Source organism: Aquarana catesbeiana, linkage group LG10, assembly GCF_042186555.1.
Source record: "Aquarana catesbeiana isolate 2022-GZ linkage group LG10, ASM4218655v1, whole genome shotgun sequence".
NCBI lineage: Eukaryota > Metazoa > Chordata > Amphibia > Anura > Ranidae > Aquarana > Aquarana catesbeiana.
The window spans coordinates 231,749,698-231,761,199 of NC_133333.1; the positions used below are offsets into that span (position 1 = coordinate 231,749,698).

Genomic DNA, 11,502 nt, shown 5'->3' on the forward strand with positions numbered 1-11,502 from the left:
GCCCCCCTCTTTCATCAGAGTCCACAGAGCACCCCTTAAATTTGTTTTATGTATACACTGGGAGGCAGGAAAGAGGGTGACCTTACTCACCCCAGGATGGAGGCTTAGGCTCAGGCCCAGGCTGCCTGCAGCTTTTAATCTTGTGTTAAATCTTCCTTCACATCTCCCCGGGGATTATTATTATTATTATTACAGGTTTTATATAGCGCCAACAGTTTGCGCAGTGCTTTACAACATGAGGGCAGACATTACAGTTACATTACAATTTGGTACAAGAGGAACCAGAGGGCCCTGCTCGTTAGAGCTTACAATCTAAAAAGGAAGGGTAAATTGATACAAAAGGTAATAGCTGTGGTGGATGAGCTGATGGAGGAAGTAAAACAGTGTTAGTTAGAAGCAGGATAGGCTTCTTTGAAGAGAAGGGTTTTCAGGGATCGCCTAAAGATGGATAGATCAGGGGACAGTCGGACAGGGTAAGGAGTTCCAAAGGTTGGGAGAAGCTCTGGAGAAATCCTGGAGGAGAGCATGGGAGGAGGTGACAAGGCAGCTAGAGAGTAGGAGGTCTTGGGATGACCGAAGAGAGTGGCTTGGTTGGTATTTTGGGGCTAGGTTAGTGATGTAGCTGGAGGCAGAGTTATGGATGGCTTTGTAAATTATTGAGAAGGAAAATGCAGCGCTACAAAAATGTGAAAGGTTAGGTATGGCTAAACCTATTAAAAGGGGATAATGTGCTTGGCAGTGAAACATGTGTTCAAAAAAACATATACAAAATAAAGGTATACAACCACTATATGAAAAGTCCACATACAGTAGAGGAATTATTCAAAACTCAAATATTTAAGGGAAACCTGCATGGGCAGGTGTGAATGATGTGGGTCCTCAAGTGAGAAAAAACAAAGTCAATAATAAACAATGTAAATCCGTGACTGTAAACCGACATCAAGGTACAGGACATCCGTGACTGCAAACCAACATCAAGGTGTGGGACGTCAGAGTAAAAACATCAAAAAGTAAAGAAGGGTGGGTACTCTTACTAGATGGCGTGGACTCCCCTGTCATATGACATGGAGTCGATAAGGCATGGAGCCCCTGTTGAAGACCCTCTTGGTCGAAACGCGTCAGACAATCTCCCCTTCCTTACACTGCCTTTGTTTGTTTTAATAGTGATCACTTTTATTGATTTTGTGTACGGTGTTTTTAGAAATAAAAATCCCTGGTTTACCTGCACTATGCGGAAGCTTTTTATTTTTTATTTTTTATTTGCATACTATCCCGATGAAAGGAACTGCTTTCCAGTAGCTACTTCCACCAGGAGGTCTGGACCAAGTTTGCCCTCTGTTTCCTTCCGGATAATATTTGGATGTCCATCGGTTGATATTCATCGGGCCGTCCCTCCGGATACCCCTTCATTTCATCAGGGAGGTCGAGGAGTGAGACAGAGGTTTCATCGCTCTGGATATCGTGCTTAGCCCTGGTGGGGCTCCATGCCTTATCGACTCCATGTCATATGACAGGGGAGTCCACGCCATCTGGTAAGAGTACCCACCCTTCTTTACTTTTTGATGTTTTTACTTTGACGTCCCACACCTTGATGTTGGTTTGTAGTCACGGATGTCCTGTACCTTGATGTCGGTTTACAGTCACGGATTTACATTGTTTATTATTGACTTTGTTTTTTCTCACTTGAGGACCCACATCATTCACACCTGCCCATGCAGGTTTCCCTTAAATATTTGAGTTTTGAATAATTCCTCTGCTGTATGTGGACTTTTCATATAGTGGTTGTATACCTTTATTTTGTATATGTTTTTTTGAACACATGTTTCACTGCCAAGCACATTATCCCCTTTTAATAGGTTTAGCCATACCTAACCTTTCACATTTTTGTAGCGCTGCATTTTCCTTCTCATTTATCACCGATTGTTTGTCACAATTTATGCAGCTGCTGGTCTATATATATATTGTAGTTTTTGCACTAGAGTGCAGTGTTTTCCACATTTTTTTGTAAATTATTGTTAGTACTTTGAATTTTATTCCTGGGTGAGTGGAAACCAGTGGAGGGATTGACAGAGAGGGGTGGAGGACACTGAATGGTTGGTAAGGTGGATGAGTCTTGCAGCAGCATTCATTATGGACTGAAGGGGGGATAGTCTATGTAAAGGTAATCCAATGAGGAGGGAGTTGCAGTAATCGAGGCGAGAGATAACCAGGGAGTGAATTAGAAGCTTGGTGGTGTCATTAGTTAAAAAGGGGCATATATTGGAAATGTTGAGAGGGGGGTGGATGAAGAAACTAAAAAGTGCTTTGAGGGGACAGGAGGATTCCAACACCACCTCCTTTCCATCCACTAGGCCTGGAAAAGTGAGTACACAGGAGGCCACCATAGGAGAGAGAAGTAGGAGAAGGAAGGTCAGATGTGTGGGCGGGGCAGACACAGGGTGTGGGCGGGGCAGACACAGGGGGCATGGGCGGGGCAGACACAGAGGTATGGACGGGGCATTCAGAGGGAGTGTGGGCGCTGCAGACAGGAGTAAAGAGGCTGGAGGAGGAGCAGTGTCCGAGCAGTTGATGTAGCAGCTGATTGGCTGAGCTGTGCGTCTCTCTCACACACAGCTCAGCCAATCAGTCGCTAACATCATTTGTGGTTGCACCGGAGCCTGGAGATGACACAGGCTTGACCGCATAGTGGTAGGTGAGCAGCGGCCGCGGCCTGTGTTAACCCTCTCCAGGATGCAGGCACCGCTTACCTCTCGCTATGCGGCCTGATCATCAACAGGCCATGGAGCGGGCAGCCCCGGCCCACCGAGCAAAGATGGGCTGGTCCGGGCCTGCGCGTAATCACCGCTCAAGGTTGATCTCCACCTGTACCACCTCCACTGCATACTACCAGGTGCTGGCCCTGTTCGTTATGGGCTTCACAGTAAAGGAAAAGGGTCTGGTCGGTCACACGTCTGATAAAATCACCTTGATTTAGACATATTCTGAATAGACACTCTACAATGTACAATCGAGGGAAAATGTCACACCAGCTAGTGCTATTTTCCCTCAATTGTACATTGTGAAGTGTCTATTTGGAATATGTCTTCTTAATAAAAGTGATTTTATCAGATGTGGGGCCGACCAGACCCTTTTCCTCTACTGTGAAGCCCTGTAATGGACAGGGCCAGCCCTTGGTAGTGTGCAGTGGAGGTGGTACAGGTGGAGACTGACCTTGAGCAGTGATTACTCTTTACCCATAGGCTTACTATGGGGCTTCCGTAGTCGGTTAGGACCGGAGGGCCCTCAGAATAGGTAAGCATAGACATCCTTCCTTTACAGGGTAGTTTGTATAGGGCTTAGAATGGGTGTGAGAGCAGGGTTAAGTTTATATATATCAGTGCTATATAGGTGATGGTTCAGTGCGTCGCCCGTTCCCCTTTTGAAGACGTCATCTATGACGAAACATGTAGGACGTGGCTACGCACTGTACGCCATCACGCTGTCCGCCCCATGTTGTAGTACACGGGTGTTCGCTTTTATATGCCGGCTTTTTTAAACATTTGTATCTATACTGTTTGGCAGAGATGTGCTCTCTGCTTTTTTGTAGCAATAAATCTTTTTAACTATACCACACTATCGGAGCTGGTTTTCTTGCCCCCTTTTGCATCTATGGCTCTTGGGACCAGCGAGTGCCTTCCTCTAGACACGCTGGAACTGCCTCCTGTCGGAACAAGGATTCGGACGCCGCCATCCATTTGTCCCTGCAGAGGGCTGTATCTGCACGCTTATAAGACCTTGCTATTAAGGAGGTCCACCTATTCCGATAAGGGTCCATCCTTATTGTCCCCTGAAGTCACCGGTTGCTGGGATTCTTCTTCATACTCTTTTCCTCCCTCTTCACCTACATGGGCTGTGTTTAAACGAACTGTGCATATGTGATCCTCCTCTATGTGATTGGTGTATCTTCAATGAACTTTTTTGAATGGACTCAATTTACTTTCATCTTCCTGTCAATTACTTATTGGTTATTTATGAATTTTGAAAAAAAAAAATTTATTTAGTAATTATTTTTGTGTAAGATCACTGAATGTACATTTATTTATATTTGTTTTTACAATTTATCTATAAGCACTTTTTTGAACTTGATAATATTGTTGGTAATTAATATATTCACCGTATACTGATTTAATTATCCATTCAGTTATTTTATTCACATTTTTATTCACTGGATTGCAAGCGCACTTAGTATATACTTAGTTTATTACACCGATATCAGTGTTTTTTTGTTGCAGCTGCAATTTGAGGTGTCTTATAGCTCTTTAGCGTGGTTCCTTTTTTCCTTTATATTTTTGCTGTTAATATCATTTACCTGTCGCTTGAGCTTATTTTAGGTAACCTGGATTTTTCTGTGCCTTTTAGTTTTCATCCATTTCCAGCTAGCTGAGTTCAGGCTCACCTGGACTCCTTTTTACAAACAGTGAAGGCTTCCTTCACGTAGAAATAACATTTTTTATATATCCATATATACGAGTAGACCCTGTAGTGGCTGTCTCTAACCATGGACGTTTTTGAATATCGCTCTTCACGGGTAATTGAGAAGGACGGAGTATTTGAAACTAGCAACGAACTGCAGGGTGATCTGGGAGGCCTTTTTATGAGACTAAAAAATCTCATGGTCTCCGAGATACACACCCAGTGGGATATAGCCTTCTTGGGCCAATATGTTCCGGACTCGATGGTCCCAAGAAGCCTCAGGTGGGAGGTCAGTCCCCAAAACGGCGAATCAGAACTCCAAGACTGGTTCAGGTACTTCAATAAAGCTGGAGTGAAATTTTTGGAGTTTCTGATTCAGAAAAAGAACCACAAATTAGTTAGACTGGATGGAGAGATTAAGCTTATTAAAGAAAAACTCTCCCCTCATATTAACGGTGAGGAATATAAGGAAAGATCCACTTACCTTAAAAAAATTACTCGAGAAGGAGGAAATTGAACAAAAAAAATAAGAAGAGAAAAAAGTTCAATAGAGATGTGGGAGATTATAAAAATGGGTTTGTTTTTGAATGGCCGAGCAAAATTGCAGCCGACCAGGTTGAGACGACTGGTCTACTGACTACCTCTCATTCTGCCAGTCGTGATAAGGATTTACAACCTGAGGAAACTGGCAGACACTCATACAGACCTCCCCCCAAACAGAATTAATATCCTTCTACCTCCAGACGGGTTTCCTATCGATCACCAGAGAGGCAGAACAAGCCTCCTCGATCTAAACATCGCCCTCAGACACAGAGACCTGGAGGTACCTCCAAGTCCCCAAAAAAGAAACCTAGGAATCAAAAGACAAATGGCCCCACCTGATACAATGACGGGTATCGGCAGTATGAACAAACTGGGGGCCATCAGGAGGATTATTCCTCCTATCATTATGATTCTCCTAGGAGAACTTATGGGGAGGGCCAATATCCGAGATATTCAGTTCCCACCCAAAACCGTTTCCAGCCACTGAGAAATATGGATCATCAATATGAGAGCTATGGAGGATATGAGAATAGAGATGAATATTGTTCCGAATATCGTACCCCTAGAAGGGGGACTCAGAATGATAGACCACCCTGGTATCAACCACCTCGTTCCCAACAGAGGAACCATGGTGGTCGGCATATCCCCAATCAACCCTATTGGGAAGAATATTCCCAACCACAACACTGGGGTTTTCCCCGGGGATACCAAAACCCCCAAAGACCAAAAAAAAAAGAGAGGAGTCAGAGGGGGGGAGGAGATCAAAGAGCAAAAAGGAAAAGAGAATGAGAGGACAGGGTATATTTAATTTAAGCAAAGTCTCCCTGACTCAGGCTGAGACCTCAATTCTGGATAAGGGTCTTAAATTTGCACCCCCCAGATCACTTAACAAATTCCAAACTTATATGGACATTCATAAGTATACAAGGAAATTAAACATTAAAAGGTATATGTTGTCCAACCCCTGTAGCTCTCAAGGCATGACGTCTACTAACATCAGACACTCAGGTTTATCTAACGCCTCCTTATTCAATCCACCTGGAGGCCTACCTGCTTCCCTTAAGGTTTTCAGGGATGTTCTCCACAGAGATCTTGAACATCTGAAAATGAAACATACTAAAATGAGGAAGGAAATACAATTAGGCTTGGACTTGCTTTGTAAGCAAAAAGACCTTGTTATTAGGCCAGCCAATAAGGGGGGCGGGATAGTGGTCCTGGACAAGGCTGACTACCTTCAGGAACTCGGTAACATCGTTAGAGACCGAGATACCTACATACCCCTCAAATCTGTTCCACGGGTAAAATTTAAGAAAAAGTTGGAAAGAATTGTTGATCGTGGCTTTGACTTGGGTGTTATTGATAAAAAAGGGAAATAATTTCTGAAACCAGTTTCCTCAAGAATCCCTATCATGTACTACCTGCTCAAGATTCATAAGGATCCGGTCCATCCCCCGGGCCGCCCAATTATTAGCGGAATTGATTCCATTACATCTAGGGCAGATAAGTACATTGATAGCTTCCTCCAACCTCTGGTTAAGCTACTGCCAGCTTATATCAAAGACAGTAGACATACCATTAATATCCTTAAGGATTGTGGATACAGGGAGGGACATTGGCTGGTCACCACTGATGTCACATCCCTGTATACCATAATCCCCAATGTTTGGGGTATTACCTCAGTTAGGCATTTTCTAAATAGAGACCCTTTGTTGTCAAGGAGACAGAAACGCTTTATCATGGACCTTTTAGAATATGTCACTACGCACAATTTCTTTTGGCATTATGACCAATTTTTTCTTCAAACAAAGGGCGTGGCGATGGGGGCCACGTTTGCCCCCAGCTTAGCCAATTTGTTCATGGGCAAATGGGAGGAGGACATCATCTATGCCCAACAAAGACCTGAACTGGTCTTATGGGCTAGATATATAGATGACGTCCTCCTCCTCTGGAATGGCACCCACGAATCCCTTTGTGCGTTTATAGAAGGTCTCAACTACAACAATAGGGGAATTATATTGAAATTTGAGGCTAGTCAACAAACTGTCAACTTTTTGGATCTGAAAATTTGGAGTGAGGGAGATGTTTTGCTCACCTCCACTCACTTTAAGGCAACAGACCGTAATTCTTTTATTCCCCGTGATAGTTGCCATCATAGAGCATGGCTCGACTCAGTACCTAAGAGCCAGTACATCAGAATAAAGCAGAATTGTTCTACAATTTCTGACTTCAGGATCCAATCTAAGGTACTTACTGACAGGTTTTTGGAGAAAGGATATGAGGCTCAGTTCCTTAATGAGAAACTGAGCCAAGTAGAAAAGCTTGATCGCGAGGCCCTGCTTATAGAGCAGACTAGAAATGGTGGAGACACTGATAATAGTCTTGCATGTCCTTTTATAACAGAATACTCCTCTCAGTATTTTTCAATTAAAAAATTGCTGTACAAACATTGGCATATTGTCAAAAATTATCATATATTGGGATCTATACTTCCTGATAGAGCTCAAATTGTTTTCAGAGGGGTCCCCTCAATTAAATCATGTGTGGCCCCCCAGTGTCTGTGATCCCCCCACGAGAAAACCCATGTTTTTTCAAAACTTGCAGGAATTGTGCGGTATGTTCTGTAAATGCCATTAAAGATAGGAAGGTAAGTCAATTCTATTCCAATAGCAACTCCCAGGATTTTCCTATTAAATCCTTCATTACCTGCTCTACGGTTAACATTGTAAATCTTCTCTCTTGCCCCTGTGGGCTGCATTATGTGGGATGCACTGTGCGCCCCCTGCAAGTGAGACTTAATGAGCACATTGGGAATATCAGAAGGGGCTTTAAAGGCCATCCAGTTTCCAAACACTACCTAGAGGTACATAGACAGGACCCTAAAGGGACCTCTTTTGTGGGCATTGATAGACTCAAATTACCATGGAGAGGTGGCCCCAAACGGCGTGCCATCTCCAAACTAGAAATGGAATGGATCTGCAAAATTAACTGTCTCAGACCCCATTTGGTTAAACGTAGATATTGAAATAAACGCGTTCATAGACAATGTTTGAGATAGGAGTACTGGTGTTTTTTCTATAAAATTGTATTTTTGCTATATTTTGTATATGTTTTATTTTTATTTACATAATGTTAGGAGGAGAGCACTTTGGCGATCTGGTGTTCCCCACTCAGATTTAACAGGTCCATTTACTATTAGGATTTACCGATTGGCTGACCAACGGGATAGGGGTTCACTTCTATTTGTATGCACTCCGTAGAATCCTCTTCTATTTTTATTTATGATTTTATTTTTACTTTCATTAGTTACAGAATTTTAATAAGTTTTTTGTGTATTTCAGAATTCTGGGGTTCTCCCTTTAAAGCTATACTTTATTTTTATATTTTTTTAACCTTATTTTTACCTTTATGGTGTCCTTTCAGATACCCCATAGGTAATGTGATTTTTATCTCTTAAGTTTAGATTTGACTGGACTTCTACTTTAAACAATCAATGTGAATAGGCTTTTTCAGCACAGTAGATAAGGAGAGCCTGATTAAAAACATTATAAAGAGCTGAGAGCTCCATCTGCTGGATGAAAACATAGATTTGAACTTTTGAAATACAATATTTCAAAGTTACCTGACTAAAAACATGAAAAAAAGTTTGTATTTTAAACAACTTAATAAATTAAATATACTCAAAAACAATAGAAGTTGCCTTTAAAGGAACAATCTTCTGCAACCTAAAATGCAAAAATCAGAAAGGGGACAAATCACCTCGTTCCTTCTAACTCAGCTGCAGCTGATGATGTATGCGACCAATCATATGCTCCGGTACAGTCATGTAGCCATCTGTTCAGTTCCATAATACATTTCTCTTGAAATCTTAATAGGACTATTTTTTTGAAAAACTTAGAGACGAAATAAAGATGGTGAATGATGGAACCAAGGCTGATGTCAATCAAAAATGTACCCTCAGCTCGACCTGGAGGAATATTAGAGATTCAGATGTTATCTTACCCAAAACTAATTTCACTGCCAAAAAAGAGATTTCAAATTTTCATAGCATTTGGCATTTAATAACACTGCCAACATATAATATGGCTCTAGGATTTCCTGCTAGGCCAGCCACCATTATATGTCACATTATCCTCCATATATGAAAGCACTAGATAAGCAAGGAGCTGAGAGAGAGAGAGAGAGAGAGAGAGAGAGAGAGAGAGAGAGAGAGAGAGTAAGGAGAGTATAAAGGGGTCACAGGGCCATTTGCAGAGAAACTTTGCTCTACATCTGTTCTGATCATTTAGGCTCCATTCACACTTGTGCAACTTCAAAATTGTGTGATTTCCACTGCGACTTTACAGTGTGACTTGATGCGACTTTGATGCCACTTTGGACAAGTGCGACTTTGCTGTGACTTTGGCTTTGGCCATGTGACTGCATGTGCTCTACAAAGTCGCGCACACATGTATATGATTCAGGTGTGACTTTCATGGGACTTTTGAGGGTTTACATTGAAGTCTATGGCCCTCATGTTGCATAAAAGTCTGACCAAATTAGTACAGGAACTACTTTAAAGTCACTGTGACTTTAAGGCCTCATGCACACAGTGTGTGAAAAAAAACGAGCTGCAAAGCCAGTACCGACACCAGGAAAAATGCGCTTTTAGAAGCGTTTCGCAATGGCTTTCATGCCCATTTAGCTGTGTTTAGCTGCGTTTAGCTGCTTTTAGCTGCGTTTAGCTGCGTTAGCATTTAGCAGTGTTTCTCTGCCCTCTTCTATTTTCCACTCCCAAATCCAATTACTACAGCTTAAAAACGCTTGACGCGGCCTAACGCTGTATACAGCATTAACATGCTTTTAGCTGTTTCAGGCATTTTTACAGCTGTAATGCTGCTGCTCAAGAACGCGCTGGCCCAGGGGTTTTTTGCAAATTGAAAACTCCTATGCCACTAAAAGTTCCTAAAAGCCTATATGGACACATAGAATAACATGGAGAGACGTTTTTAATCTGTAAAAAAAAAAAAAAAAAAAAACGCTTGACGCTCCTAAAAGTGGAAGGAAAAGAGTTCTGAGTCTTAAGTTGCACAAATATGAACAGTACTCATTGGAAAACATGGGGTGCAACTTGTCATGTGACTTTGGGGTCCAAAGTTGCATGACAAATCGTACAAGTGTAAAGTGGATGTAAACCCAAATTTTTTTTTATCATACTGTAGAGTATAAGATTTCCTATCATTTGAGCCCAGTCTTGCCACACAGAATTAATCCATCTCTGAGCAATCCTCTTTTATTGTTCAGTGAGAAAAATCTTGACAAACTGAAAAAAACTTTGTCAAATACTCCCCCTTATGCCCCGTACACACGGTCGGACTTTGTTCGGACATTCCGACAACAAAATCCTAGGATTTTTTCCGACGGATGTTGGCTCAAACTTGTCTTGCATACACACGGTCACACAAAGTTGTCAGAAAATCCGATCGTTCTAAACGCGGTGACGTAAAACACGTACGTCGGGACTATAAACGGGGCAGTGGCCAATAGCTTTCATCTCTTTATTTATTCTGAGCATGCGTGGCACTTTGTCCGTCGGATTTGTGTACACACGATCGGAATTTCCGACAACGGATTTTGTTGTCGGAAAATTTTATCTCCTGCTCTCCAACTTTGTGTGTCGGAAAATCTGATGGAAAATGTCCGATGGAGCCCACACACGGTCGGAATTTCCGACAACACGCTCCGATCGGACATTTTCCATCGGAAAATCCAACCGTGTGTACGGGGCATAACTGTGAGTGACAGCCTAAGACACATGCATTAGTTTTTAATTCCCTCCCCCACTCCTTTCTTCAGCAGCTCTGCAAGGATTGGCTGTTCCACACCTCAGCATTATTTGGCATGCTGAAGTCATGTGGTTACTTTCCTGTCTTTTCACTGGATGTTAGAGATCATAGCAGAAGTTCAGCAGAAGTTCAGTGTTAGAAATACACAGGAGAAAATGCACATTGAGGGGAGTGTAGAGGTGGGCGGGGAGTCTACTGACATCATGACTCCACCCACCGAGCTCCAGACAACAGACCCACCCACAGAATATGCAGTTTTTCGGGTCTAATAACAGACAGAGGGGAGACATTTGACAGGTAAAGATACATGCAGGAGGCATGTATATCCTTATAGATAACCCCCATGGCAGTAGTTTAGAAAGGATGACATTGGGATTACATCCACTTTAAAGATAGAAAACAAGTATGATAATGTTTGTGAATTGACGTTTTGCAAGCAAATGCATAAAAAGTGATAATATAATGACAAGAGCGATTCACCAAATAAAACAGTCATAAGAAATAAATTATCATTTGTTATTGTCTCATCATAATGTGTGTAAAAATTGTAGAGAATGTAAAAACCTTCTCTTCTCACAGACACGTGTTATGTCAACAGTGTCTTAGGCGTTTTGTTCAAAAGTTCAGTAGCCAGGCTGTCTTAAAACAAAGTGTGAGTTTATTTGGTCACACTTGGCAACAACTT

At 42.2% G+C, this 11,502-nt stretch overlaps 1 pseudogene; it reads right to left on the reverse strand.

The window, feature by feature from the left end:
• LOC141110160 (nicotinamide N-methyltransferase-like) overlaps positions 1–11,502 on the reverse strand; it is a 65,118-nt pseudogene that overhangs the window by 48,044 nt on the left and 5,572 nt on the right.